Genomic DNA, 12,927 nt, shown 5'->3' on the forward strand with positions numbered 1-12,927 from the left:
GGAGTGCTGCAGAGATGGATGTCCTTCTGGAAGGTTCTCCACAGAGGAATTGTGGAGCTCCCTAACCAAGGCCCTTCTCCACCAATTGCTCAGTTTGGCCAGGCAACCAGCTCAAGGAAGAATCTTGGTGGTTCCAAACATCTTCCATTTAAGAATGATGGAGGCCACTGGGTTCTTTGGGACCTTCAATGCTGCAGACATTTTTTTGGTACCCTTCCCCAGATCTGTGCCTCGACACAATTCTGTCTCGGAGCTCTACGGACAATTACTTCAACCTCATGGCTTGTTTTTTTTGCTCTGACATGCACTGTGGAACCTTATATAGACAGGTGTGTGCCTTTCCAAATCATGTCAAATTAATTTGACAACTGTTCAGGGAAGTCAGGAACCAATACACGCAGTCAGTCAGGAAAGCTAAGGCCAGCTTCTTCAGGCAGAAGTTTGCATCCTGTAGCTCCAACTCCAAAAAGTTCTGGGACACTGTGAAGTCCATGGAGAACAAGAGCACCTCCTCCCAGCTGCCCACTGCACTGAGGCTAGGGAACACAGTCACCACCGACAAATCCATGATTATCGAAAACTTCAACAAGCATTTCTCAACGGCTGGCCATGCCTTCCGCCTGGCTACTCTTACCTCGGCCAACAGCTCCGGCCCCCCCGCAGCTCCTCGCCCAAGCCTCTCCAGGTTCTCCTTTACCCAAATCCAGATAGCAGATGTTCTGAAAGAGCTGCAAAACCTGGACCCGTATAAATCAGCTGGGCTTGACAATCTGGACCCTCTATTTCTGAAACTATCCGCCGCCATTGTCGCAACCCCTATTACCAGCCTGTTCAACCTCTCTCTCATATCGTCTGAGATCCCCAAGGATTGGAAAGATGCCGCAGTCATCCCCCTCTTCAAAGGGGGAGACACCCTGGACCCAAACTGTTACAGACCTATATCCATTCTGCCCTGCCTATCTAAGGTCTTCGAAAGCCAAGTCAACAAACAGGTCATTGACCATCTCGAATCCCACTGTACCTTCTCCGCTATGCAATCTGGTTTCCGAGCCGGTCACGGGTGCACCTCAGCCACACTCAAGGTACTAAACGACATCATAACCGCCATCGATAAAAGACAGTACTGTGCAGCCGTCTTCATCGACCTTGCCAAGGCTTTCGACTCTGTCAATCACCATATTCTTATCGGCAGACTCAGTAGCCTCGGCTTTTCGGATGACTGCCTTGCCTGGTTCACCAATTACTTTGCAGACAGAGTTCAGTGTGTCAAATCGGAGGGCATGTTGTCCGGTCCTCTGGCAGTCTCTATGGGGTGCCACAGGGTTCAATTCTCGGGCCGACTCTTTTCTCTGTGTATATCAATGATGTTGCTCTTGCTGCGGGCGATTCCCTGATCCACCTCTACGCAGACGACACCATTCTATACACTTTTGGCCCGTCACTGGACACTGTGCTATCTAACCTCCAATCGAGCTTCAATGCCATACAACACTCCTTCCGTGGCCTCCAACTGCTCTTAAACGCTAGTAAAACCAAATGCATGCTTTTCAACCGATCGCTGCCTGCACCCGCTTGCCCGACTAGCATCACCACACTGGATGGTTCCGACCTTGAATATGTGGACACCTATAAGTACCTAGGTGTCTGGCTAGACTGCAAACTCTCCTTCCAGACCCATATCAAACATCTCCAATCGAAAATCAAATCAAGAGTCGGCTTTCTATTCCGCAACAAAGCCTCCTTCACTCACGCTGCCAAGCTTACCCTAGTAAAACTGACTATCCTACCGATCCTCGACTTCGGCGATGTCATCTACAAAATGGCTTCCAACACTCTTCTCAGCAAACTGGATGCAGTTTATCACAGTGCCATCCGTTTTGTCACTAAAGCACCTTATACTACCCACCACTGCGACTTGTATGCTCTAGTCGGCTGGCCCTCGCTACATATTCGTCGCCAGACCCACTGGCTCCAGGTCATCTACAAGGCCATGCTAGGCAAAGCTCCGCCTTATCTCAGCTCACTGGTCACGATGGCAACACCCATCCGTAGCACGCGCTCCAGCAGGTGTATCTCATTGAGCATCCCCAAAGCCAACACCTCATTCGGCCGCCTTTCGTTCCAGTACTCTGCTGCCTGTGACTGGAACGAATTGCAAAAATCGCTGAAGTTGGAGACTTTTATCTCCCTCACCAACTTCAAACATCAGCTATCTGAGCAGCTAACCGATCGCTGCAGCTGTACATAATCTATTGGTAAATAGCCCACCCATTTTCACCTACCTCATCCCCACAGTTTTTATTTATTTACTTTTCTGCTCTTTTGCACACAAATATCTCTACCTGTACATGATCATCTGATCATTTATCACTCCAGTGTTAATCTGCAATATTGTAATTATTCGCCTACCTCCTCATGCCTTTTGCACACATTGTATATAGACCCCCCCTTTTTTTTTCTCTACTGTGTTATTGACTTGTTAATTGTTTACTCCATGTGTAACTCTGTGTTGTCTGATCACTCTGCTATGCTTTATCTTGGCCAGGTCGCAGTTGCAAATGAGAACCTGTTCTCAACTAGCCTACCTGGTTAAATAAAGGTGAAATAAAAAATAAAAATTTAAAAAAAAAAATTGAATTTACCACAGGTGTACTCCAATCAAGATGTAGAAACATCTCAAGGAGTACCTGAGCTCAATTTCGAGTCTCATAGCAAAGGGTCGAAATACTTATGTAAATCAAGTATTTCTGTTTGTTATTTTTAATACATTTGCTCAAATAAAAAATGTAAACCGTTTTCGCTTTGTCATTATGGGATATTGTGTGTAGATTAATGAGAACATTTAAAAAAAATCTATTTAGAATAAGGCTGTAACGTAACAAAATTTGGAAAAAGGGAAGGGGTCTGAATAATTTTCGAATGCACTGTAAATATGTAGGGTACAGCGGGCTAGGTAGTGTAAATGATGGTTTCTTCCCTGTCTTCTCTCGGTGGTGAGAATGATGAAAAACTGTAGGCTACATGTGTGTACTTCGAAGGCCTGTTGAAAAAAAATCTTAATTCAACTTTGATGTTCAATAAAACTTCAAGACCCCCTCTTGTGCTGGGCCTGTTCTAGCTTGGTATGTCAGGGTGGGAAATTGGAAATGTGAATCGGGCCAAGATGGAGGTAATAATGGATTTAGATTATAGTCCAATGAGATGCATGAATAGGCTACACCACACCAAAAGCTTGATTTTATGGTCGTTTTAAAATGAATTGCCTGCAAATTATGTTGATGATTAAATCTATGCAAATAAATTCTATGAATTGATCATTCACCTCTGTTTTATTTTATTCTGTAATAGGGTATATTGTAACCATGTGTTCAAGCTAATTAAATCAAAGTTCATTTAGCGCTGTCCTTTTAGAACTACCAAGGGTGCTCCAATCATTTAAAATCACAATCATCATTATCTGTTGGCTATACCTAATAGTCCTGCTCATCACTTATTATATTATTACGAATAGAAGATTATCACTTTTCACAATGGTGCTCGTTTAGTAAAGTTAGGTCAAAGCTGAATCAATGTCTCGCAAGATCACATAACAGAACCGAATATAATAGCATAGCATGTCTACAACGTTACTGTTACACCAAAAACACCTCCTTATTTCAAACTAGATTTTAGGATGGTTAGCTGACCATCCTAACCAACAACAAAATATCCTAAGCTAAAACTCAACAGAGCCACTAGGAAGTATATATGCTTTCATTGAAACAAAATACAAGAAAGGCTAATAGTTTGATGACACCATCTACTCTAATTCACTCACGAAACAGTAATTCAAGAAGATCGAAATGCATTGGTAATTCCCATGAAACTGGTTGAGATCAATCAAATGATTGACGTGCAGATGCAGTTTCACCAGTAAAACGTGAAGATTAATCATCTAACTGATCCTACACCGGGCCAATGGCCAGGTAGGACGGGACTCTTACGTTCAACAAACCTTGTAACTCTTCTGCAGTAAAACCTCGTACACCCAAGTACTTACTTCTCTGCAGCTGCCACCACAACATCTATTTTCTGTGATTACGTTCCATTTCTGCAGTACAGTTGATAACCATGGCAATGAACGCTAAGAAGCCAACCTTACTGAAGCACAAATTCATATCACTCTGTATTGACCCTAGGCCTACTACTCACACTTGACCCATCATCCTCTACTCTTTTCACTGTCTCAGCATACAACACTTTCTGTTCTACTCTAACCCTGCAACCTCAACCTGTCTTTCTCGCACCGGGCACATCTGATCCCCAGCAACATGGGCACCCCGACAATTGACACACAGTTTTTTACACCGATACTACACATTCCTTCGTCCCATGCCCTCCTACACACTTCTCACATCTTGGAATCTCCTTCCTACACACTGTTGCAACATGATCATAAGCTTGGCATCTCTAACACCTTAATGTGTTCGGCACAAAAGCTCTCACTGGATAACTACATATCTTTACATTATTTTATCAGGTCTGCTTCAAAACTCAAAAGGACAGACAATGTAATGTCTTCTCAGTTTCACCACAAGGACTGCACCTCACAAAAATGGCGGGCATCACAGAAACAGGGAATTTTCCATTTCAGTTGTCTAATCTCAACAATTAATGCCACCCAAGTAATCACTCCTTTCAAAGGTGTACTGCTCCGGAGAGCAAAGCAAGTCACAGGTCTTGTCCCTAGTCACATTTACATTACATTTACATTACATTTAAGTTATTTAGCAGACGCTCTTATCCAGAGCGACTTACAAATTGGTGCGTTCACCTTAAGACATCCAGTGGAACAGCCACTTTACAATAGTGCATCTAAATCTTTTAAGGGGGGGTGAGAAGGATTACTTTATCCTATCCTAGGTATTCCTGAAAGAGGTGGGGTTTTGTCCCTAGTCACGTGACGTGAAGAGTCTGCTTCCTCTGGACGGAAGAAACACAGAATATCGTCACGTCCACTTCGAGCTACCTTCTGTCCTGTCTGCTCCCGCTCCCCTCTCTGGCGCTCAAGGGTGCCAGGCGGCCCATCATTACACACACCTGTCACCATCGTTACGCGCATCAGCACTTCATGGGACTCACCTGGACTCTATTACTTTATTGATTGCCTCCCCTATATCTGTCACTTCCTCAGTTTCTTCCCCGTGTCTGCATTAATGTTGTTTTGTTCCCCCTGTCCAGACGCGGTTCTTATTTTGTTCTATGTCCGTTTGTCCCTAAAATATTCACTCCCTGTACTTGCTTCTCGTCTCCCAGCGTCTGTCCACACAGAATGCAGAAACCAACATTGCAAGCACCAGGGAGTTTTAATTTTTTTGGGGGGGGGGTTGGTTACGTCGGGTCCGGGTGCCACTGCCGAAGGAACCAGGGGTGCCTCAGCTGGCTCGTCAGGCTTCCATGCCTTAGCTGGCTCTAGAGGTTTTCTTGCCTCGGTTGGCTCGGCAGGCTCCCATCCCACATCATGTCTCAGCTGGCTCGTCGGGCTCCCACGCCTCAGCAGGCACGTCAGGCTCCCATGCCTCAGCCGGCTCATCGGGCTCCCAAGCCTCAGCTGGCTCGTCGGGCTTCCACACTGCAGGCAAGCCCGTCAGGCTCGCCCAGGTGGGACGTCAGGTACTGACACGCCTGCTCCTGTTCTCCTCTCTGGCGCTCGAGGGCACCATGTCGCCCATCATCACGCACACCTGTCACCATCGTTAGGCGCATCAGCGCTTCATGGCACTCACCTGGACTCTATTACTTTATTGATTGCCTCCCCTATATCTGTCACTTCCTCAGTTTCTTCCCCATGTCTGCATTAATGTCATTTTGTTCCCGGTCCAGACACTGTTCTTGTTTTGTTATATGTCCGTTTATCCATTAAATCTTCACTCCATGTACTTGCTTCTCATCTCCCAGCATCTGTCCTCACACCTTCACCTATTTAAAAGTACCCAACTTATTTTCTACCCAGCCTAAGGCTACATATGGATCAGCCAAAAGGCAGGGATCCACTTTCTCTAAAAACTTTCCTCCCACTGGTCCCTGAAGTGGCAGGTAGTAGATTACGTAAAAATACTTTGTAACTAGTTCAAATTCCAATTCAAGAGGCGAGCACCCTGACTGAATTGTCGCTCATTTCACAGTAAAACAGTTTGTTTTTAATAGAAAATGGGGTTAAATATAAGGCAGATTATCTGTAGGCAAGCTCTGTGTGTTTCTTAGTTTAAATTGAGATTTTTCTTAAATTATCAGCCAACGTAGTAGGCTACGGCATCTGGGTTCGGTTTCTGATCTGGGCCCGAAATCCCATGGTAGATGAGAGTATCTTAAGGCTAAGTTCAGTGTTAGAACCATAACATCCTATGATTCTAAGATGAATTTAGCCTTAAGATGCTTTTTGGAAACCGGGCCCATATCACCATGGGTCAAGGGCAAGGCCAGACAGAGGAGGTGAGATGACATTTTCACTTTTTCCCATTGCACTGATCAATTAGCATATAACAGCATTTGGTGTCATCAGATTTCCATAAATGCAATAACTGAAATCTATCCATAATGTTGTTTGAAACAAGGGTCTGGATTATTTAATATACCTAATCTAAATGCCAGAAAATAATGACCATGCTCATAGAATTGAAAGAAAAAATGTGTGAATACAGAATCTGCATTAATATTGATACTGTAGGCTACATTGATTACTTTATTACCTACATTTATCTGTGGTTTTCTTTCGTTTTCGTAACGGGTCGCTAAACAACCTATGGGAACTCCACACGATGTGTAATATGTGCAGGGTCACAAAGCCTTGGCACACACATCCATGGTCTCACATCACCTCTCCGAGTTGGGACTAACAATTCACTCGGAAAAGAGTTATCTAGTCCCCACTCAATGTGTGCACTTTCTGGGCTTGACATTGGACAATCAAATCTTTCGAGAAACACTCTCCAGAAAGAGTGGTATCTTTGACAAATTGTCTTTCAACATTCAAACTGAGAAAACAGGTGACAGCACTAGAGAGTCAGAGGCTCCTAGGACGCCTAGCTGCTGCAGTCCATTTCGTACCATTAGGCTTGCTCCACATGCGGCCAATACAGCGTTGGTATGACAGAAAGGACAAACACAAAACGCTGGCAATTTCAATGAGTACCCCAGCCCCAACTAACACACCTGACTCCAATAATCAACTAATCATGATCTTCAGTTAAAAATTAAATGAGTTTAAATCAGCTGTGTTTGCTAGGGATGGGGGAAAAGTGTAACACCAATCAGGCCCCTGAAGGACTGGAATTGCCCAGGCCTGCTCTACGTGAACCCTGTATTCCTAAAAGTGGAGGGTGTTCAGGTGATGTGTCGACCATACAGAATCGCCATCTTCCTGACCAATTTCTGTCATTTTGACTTTCCTCCAGGAGCTTATGACTGCAGGGAAGTCCCCATCTACATTGAAGGTGTATATGGAAGCCATCTCTATGGGTCATGACCAGATTGCGGTTGCATCATCATGGGCACACCTTCTAGTATCACAATTCATGAAAGGTGCCCTACGGCCCCCCAAGGCTCCTTCAGTACCCTCATGGGAGTCAGGTGTTGTCCTACTATCACTTATGAGCCCACCATTTGAGCCACTCTTCACTTGAGCTATGTGAGCTCTCAGTCAAGACTGACAAAACCAGTATTATTTGCTAATGTGCTTTCATCATCACATGCTAACCAGCCCTTAATCATAGCAGCATTTCACCCACCTCCCCACTTCTCACAGGAGAGTTGTGAGTTGCATTCACTTTGCCCGGTTAGGGCATTGAGTGCCTATCTTGCTACAACAAGAACTGTTTGTCAAACAGAACAGCTTTTTGTGTGTTATTGGGCTAACACCAAAGGGGAAGCAGAGACTGGCACATTGGATTACCAATGCAGTGTCAAAATCACACGCTGCAGCAAGTAGACCAACTCCAGACAGCCACTTCATGGGCACTGTTTAGAGGGGCTTCACTGGACTCTATATGTGCTGCTGCAAGTTGGGCAACAACCATGACTTTCATGAGGAACTAAAGACTCAATGTTATGTCCACACCATCAGTGGCGTCTGTGCTTCTGGACACTGCATGCTCTTTGAACACAGATAAGTGAACACACCGTGAACCTTGTACTTATCAACCATCATTGAGAAAATGAATACAGAGGTCGTCTAGTCTTGGTGCTGTTGCACCCAATTGAAGCCTCATGTTGTAAGTTCTAGCTTTCAGCTTGCGTGTGTATACGGTTGTATACCACAGTTGAAATTTTGTGTTACCCTGTTGAGTAATTATATTATGTTGCATCCTGTGGGGGATATAAGGACATCCCAGGGACTCATCTGGAATAAGTTAAATGGTGAGTCATCCCTCTCTGTTGTTCGAAAGATCTCTTTGGTACAGCCTTTCCCATAGGTCGTTTGGTGACAACGAGTTACGAAAATGAAAGAGAACGGTGGATTATGGATGTAACCTTGGTTCTCTGAGTAGAGTAATGGGTCACCAAGCTTTCATGTCGTTCCTCCACCTCCGTGGAGTTCAAGTGATGTAATAGACAGTATGTCACACTGCCTTTTATAGTGATAGGTCACGTAGGTACAGTAAGGGTGTGGCGTGACTTTAGATGTATACATATTTGATATTAAGCATCTAAATCACATCCCGTGAAGGGGAAGGAGTTCCCATAGGTCATTAGGCGGCCCCTTATTCTACTCAGAGAACCAAAGTTACATCTGTAACCCAACTTTCTATGTATGTACACTGCTTTGTTAGGCATTATGACTTTGGTCACCTAGAAAAAACACACAAAAAGACCAGAAAAAGTACAATAGGTTAAAGTAACTGTCAGTGGTGTAAAGTACTTAAGTACAAATAGTTTAAAGTACTACTTAAGCAGTTTTTGGGGGTATCTGTACTTTACTATTTATATTTTTGACTACTTTTACTTCACTACATTCCTGAAGAAAATATTGTACTTTTTACTCCATACATTTTCCTCGACACCCAAAAGTACTCTTCACATTTTGAATGCTTAGCAGGACAGGAAAATAGTCCAATTCACGCCCTTATCAACCGAACATACTATATCATCCCTACTGCCTCTGATCTGGCGGACTCACTAAACCAACATGCTTTGTTTGTAAATGATGAGTGTTGGAGTGTGGTTTGCTTAATATAAATAATTTTAAATTATTTATACTTTTACTTTCAATACTTAAGTATATTTTAAACCAAATACTTTTAGACTTTTACTCAAGTACAATTTTACTGGGTGACTTTTACTTTTACTTGATTCATTTTCTATTAAGGTATCTTTAACTTTTACTCAAGTATGACAGTTGGGTACTTTTTCCACCACTGGTGTCACGCCCTGACCTTAGAGAGCCGTTTTATTTCTCTATTTGGTTAGGTCAGGGTGTGTGGTGGGGTGGGAATTCTATGTTTGATTTTCTATGTTTTTGTTTTTTATTTATTTTGGCCGGGTATGGTTCTCAATCAGGGACAGCTGTCTATCGTTATCTCTGAATGGGAACCATACTTAGGTAACCCTTTTTCCCACCTGTCTTTGTGGGTAGTTTACTTTGTTATAGGCATCATAGCCTAAGTTAAGCTTCACGGTCATGTCTGTGTTTTGTTGGCGACATTTACCTAATTAACAGAAATGTATGCTCACCACGCTGCACCTTGGTCTCCTTCTTACGACGCCTGTGACAACTGGTAACTGTCCAGTGAAAGTCTCCATTTAAATGTTTTATATTCTGTTAACTCTGTTCTGTTAACTCATAACCCCAAATAATGAAAGCATAAAGTGGGAAAAAAACACTTGTATCTCAAACAGACCATTTAAAAAAATGCTTGCTAGTTCCTCAGAGAATGATGTCATCCTCAGCTGGCCAATCAGCGGTCTACTGTCAATAATATTATTTATGATCAGTATATGCCCACACCATTCTGTTGTTGAGGTACTCCCGAAACATTTCAAATCTAATCAAATTGTATTTGTCACAAGAGCCGAATAGAACATGTGTAGACTTTACTGTGAAATGCTTATTTACGAGCCCTTTCCCAACAATGCAGTGTTAAAAGTAAGAAAAATGTATAAGTAATAATAAAAATGTGCTAAATAAAACAAGGAAAATAGTAACACAATAAAACAACAAAAACGAGTCTATATGCAAGGAGTACCGGTACCGAGTCAATGTGCAGGGGTATGAGGTAGTTGAGGTAATTGAGGTAATATGTACATGTAGGTAGGGATAAAAGTGAATCGGCAATCAGGATAGATAATAAACAGAGTAGCAGCAGCGCATGTGAGGAGTGTGAAAGAGTATAAAAAACTGTCTGTGTGTGTGTTTGGCGTCGATGTGTGTGTGTGTGTGTGTGTTGGAGTGTCAGTGTAGTATGTGTGGTGAGTGTGTCGGTAGAGTCTAGTGAGTGTGCATAGAGCCAGTGAAAAAAATATGTATACAAAAAACACAGGAAAACTTATTTTTAACATATTTCATTACTGTTTTTTGAAAGGAAAACAATTTGACACATTGTAATTAATTATAGGCCATATTTGATATCAATCTGACTTCAGTCTCTTATGGGTGATGTCATTAGAGAGCGGAAAACATGAGGTGAGGTGAACCGTACTCATCACTAGGTGTGTCACTACCTGCTGAGCATTGATGTGATCAGTTTGCTAAGAGAGAGAGAGAGGGGGGGGGGGTGGTGACCTAATACCCAAGAAAAGCGATGAAGTCATAGCCACCTGACTCATATTCCCAGCTGAGACCAGTTTTCCCAATCTCCATAAGCCTGTGTGTGTGTGTGTGTGTGTGTGTGTGTGTGTGTGTAAGAGAGAAAGTGAGTGAGTGTATGCCTGTCCAGGGAGTTGTTGGGGAGGATCATGCCTTTAATAGCGAAAGAGGGTGTTGAATAAACCTTGGTGTGGATATGTTTGTCACACCAATCCTACCACTCTCCTGTTACAAACACATTCCCTCACATACAGTAAATGGAGCTTGCCTTGTAGTGAGAGAAACACATTAACAGCCTCACTCACAAAGAAGTTTTATGGGGCTGTATTTATGGATTGCCGTTCATTGAGAAAATGCTGCCGTTTCATTGACAACTTCTAGAGTGTTCAGGGAAAAAACACAATCATGTGGATAAAGTCAAAGAGGCAAATAAAACCAGTAAGGACCAGGTTTAAGTGAATAACATATTGATAAGTGTCATGTTTGTCTAAGTCAAGATAACTGATTATTGTTTATGTGAAATAATCTGCAATATTAAACTGATCCTCTTACAGAGGATTCTATTGCCGTCTTGTCTGCACAAAGCTGATGCAATGCAGGGCATTTTAGGCTATATTCAGCTTAGAATGAGATATTAGTGCAAGATATGACATGGTGTCATCATATGCAGGAGGAGTTACGTCATCCACATGTGCTGGTTCACTGTATGACATCAGCATTTGGCGCCAGGCCAACATATCCATTGTGCTCATAGCATCATTCAGGAGACAGCGGGGCACCAAACATGTCATGAAAGGACATCTGGACATGAAAATCAAAGGGATGCCCCTTGGGGGTTTCTTAAAGATGTCTTTACACTCCATTAAGTCCACTTTGAAAGACAGACACTGTCCATAGGTGGATACGGTGTTTGCATGAGTTGTTGGACAAAGAGATTGTTGTCTGTCTCTGTGGCACAGTAAACCAAAGCACCTCCCCACAGATGCAGCTTCCCTTTCAGAGGGTGCAGAAGGGAGACAGGCATAATCAAACAGCCAGATGGTCAAGATCATTGAGAGTTTTTTTATGTGGGCATGTAACATGACCTCAGCACTCTGGGTTTTATCAAGCATCCTCCATACACGCACAGCTGATGAGTTTGTACACTCAAACTACTAGGTAATAACATCTGGATGTAAACCAGGCCTGCTGCGTCTGACCTTTTAGCGGCATACTGTGTGAAACTTGTACTGGGTGGGGTCAGATCAGGATCCCTAAATGTAGGTTTATAGAGAGAAATAATGTAAGGAATACAGTATCATCACAAACAGGCCCATAACCCAGAGCCCCAGACACCCAGACAGACTGGGGTGGGGGGGAAGATTATCCCTGATCTGTCCTCTTTATTGATTGGGCCTTGGGCTCCCTGCAGACCCCATTAATGGAGGCAGATGACCTCTTGGACAACACTGGCTCTGTGTGTCACTGAGAAGCTGTTCCTTCTCCAGCGTCTGCCACAAAGCCTCTCCCCCATCCTCACACTCTCCCCAGCCCTCAAGCCTCTCTGCTGGGATAGGGGGATACAGATCCCCTCCCCCAGTCCTTTATTCATCCCCAGCAATCCGGCTGTTGGTGCTGTTGTTGTCATAGAGGCCTTGGGGTTAGGTGGACTAATACAGGGTTTTTAATCCTGTATTCCTTTGTACATATTAGTTCCCCTCTCCTCATGGGCCAGCCTTGGGAGAGCACCCCTTTCTGATTAGCACCCAGGGCAGGTGTCAGAGTCTAGACTCTCTAGACTATGATTATGCACAGGTACACCTGAACTGACCATATGTAGTGACTCAGTCAGTGTCTTATGTGAACAGAAGAGAAAGTTGAGGGATAAAAAATAAAAAAGGTTTGAACTATTTACAAATTAATTGCAGAGATTATGGATGAAAAAATGAGCTCATCTGCAGACTCAGGCACATTTACAGTACATTAATGTGAACACTGGAATGTTTACTGATTCATGTGAACTGTCCCTGTTAAATAAATGGCATATAACTAAATAAATCATTAATTAAATAATGATTTATTGAGTAATTGTTTCTCAGTTTCATACATACTCAAATTGTAATGGTTGTAAAAACAATTATGGCGTAAACATCATCATGGTTATAAAT

This window comes from Oncorhynchus nerka, linkage group LG14 (assembly GCF_034236695.1).
Source record: "Oncorhynchus nerka isolate Pitt River linkage group LG14, Oner_Uvic_2.0, whole genome shotgun sequence".
In the NCBI taxonomy this organism is placed as follows: Eukaryota; Metazoa; Chordata; class Actinopteri; order Salmoniformes; family Salmonidae; genus Oncorhynchus; species Oncorhynchus nerka.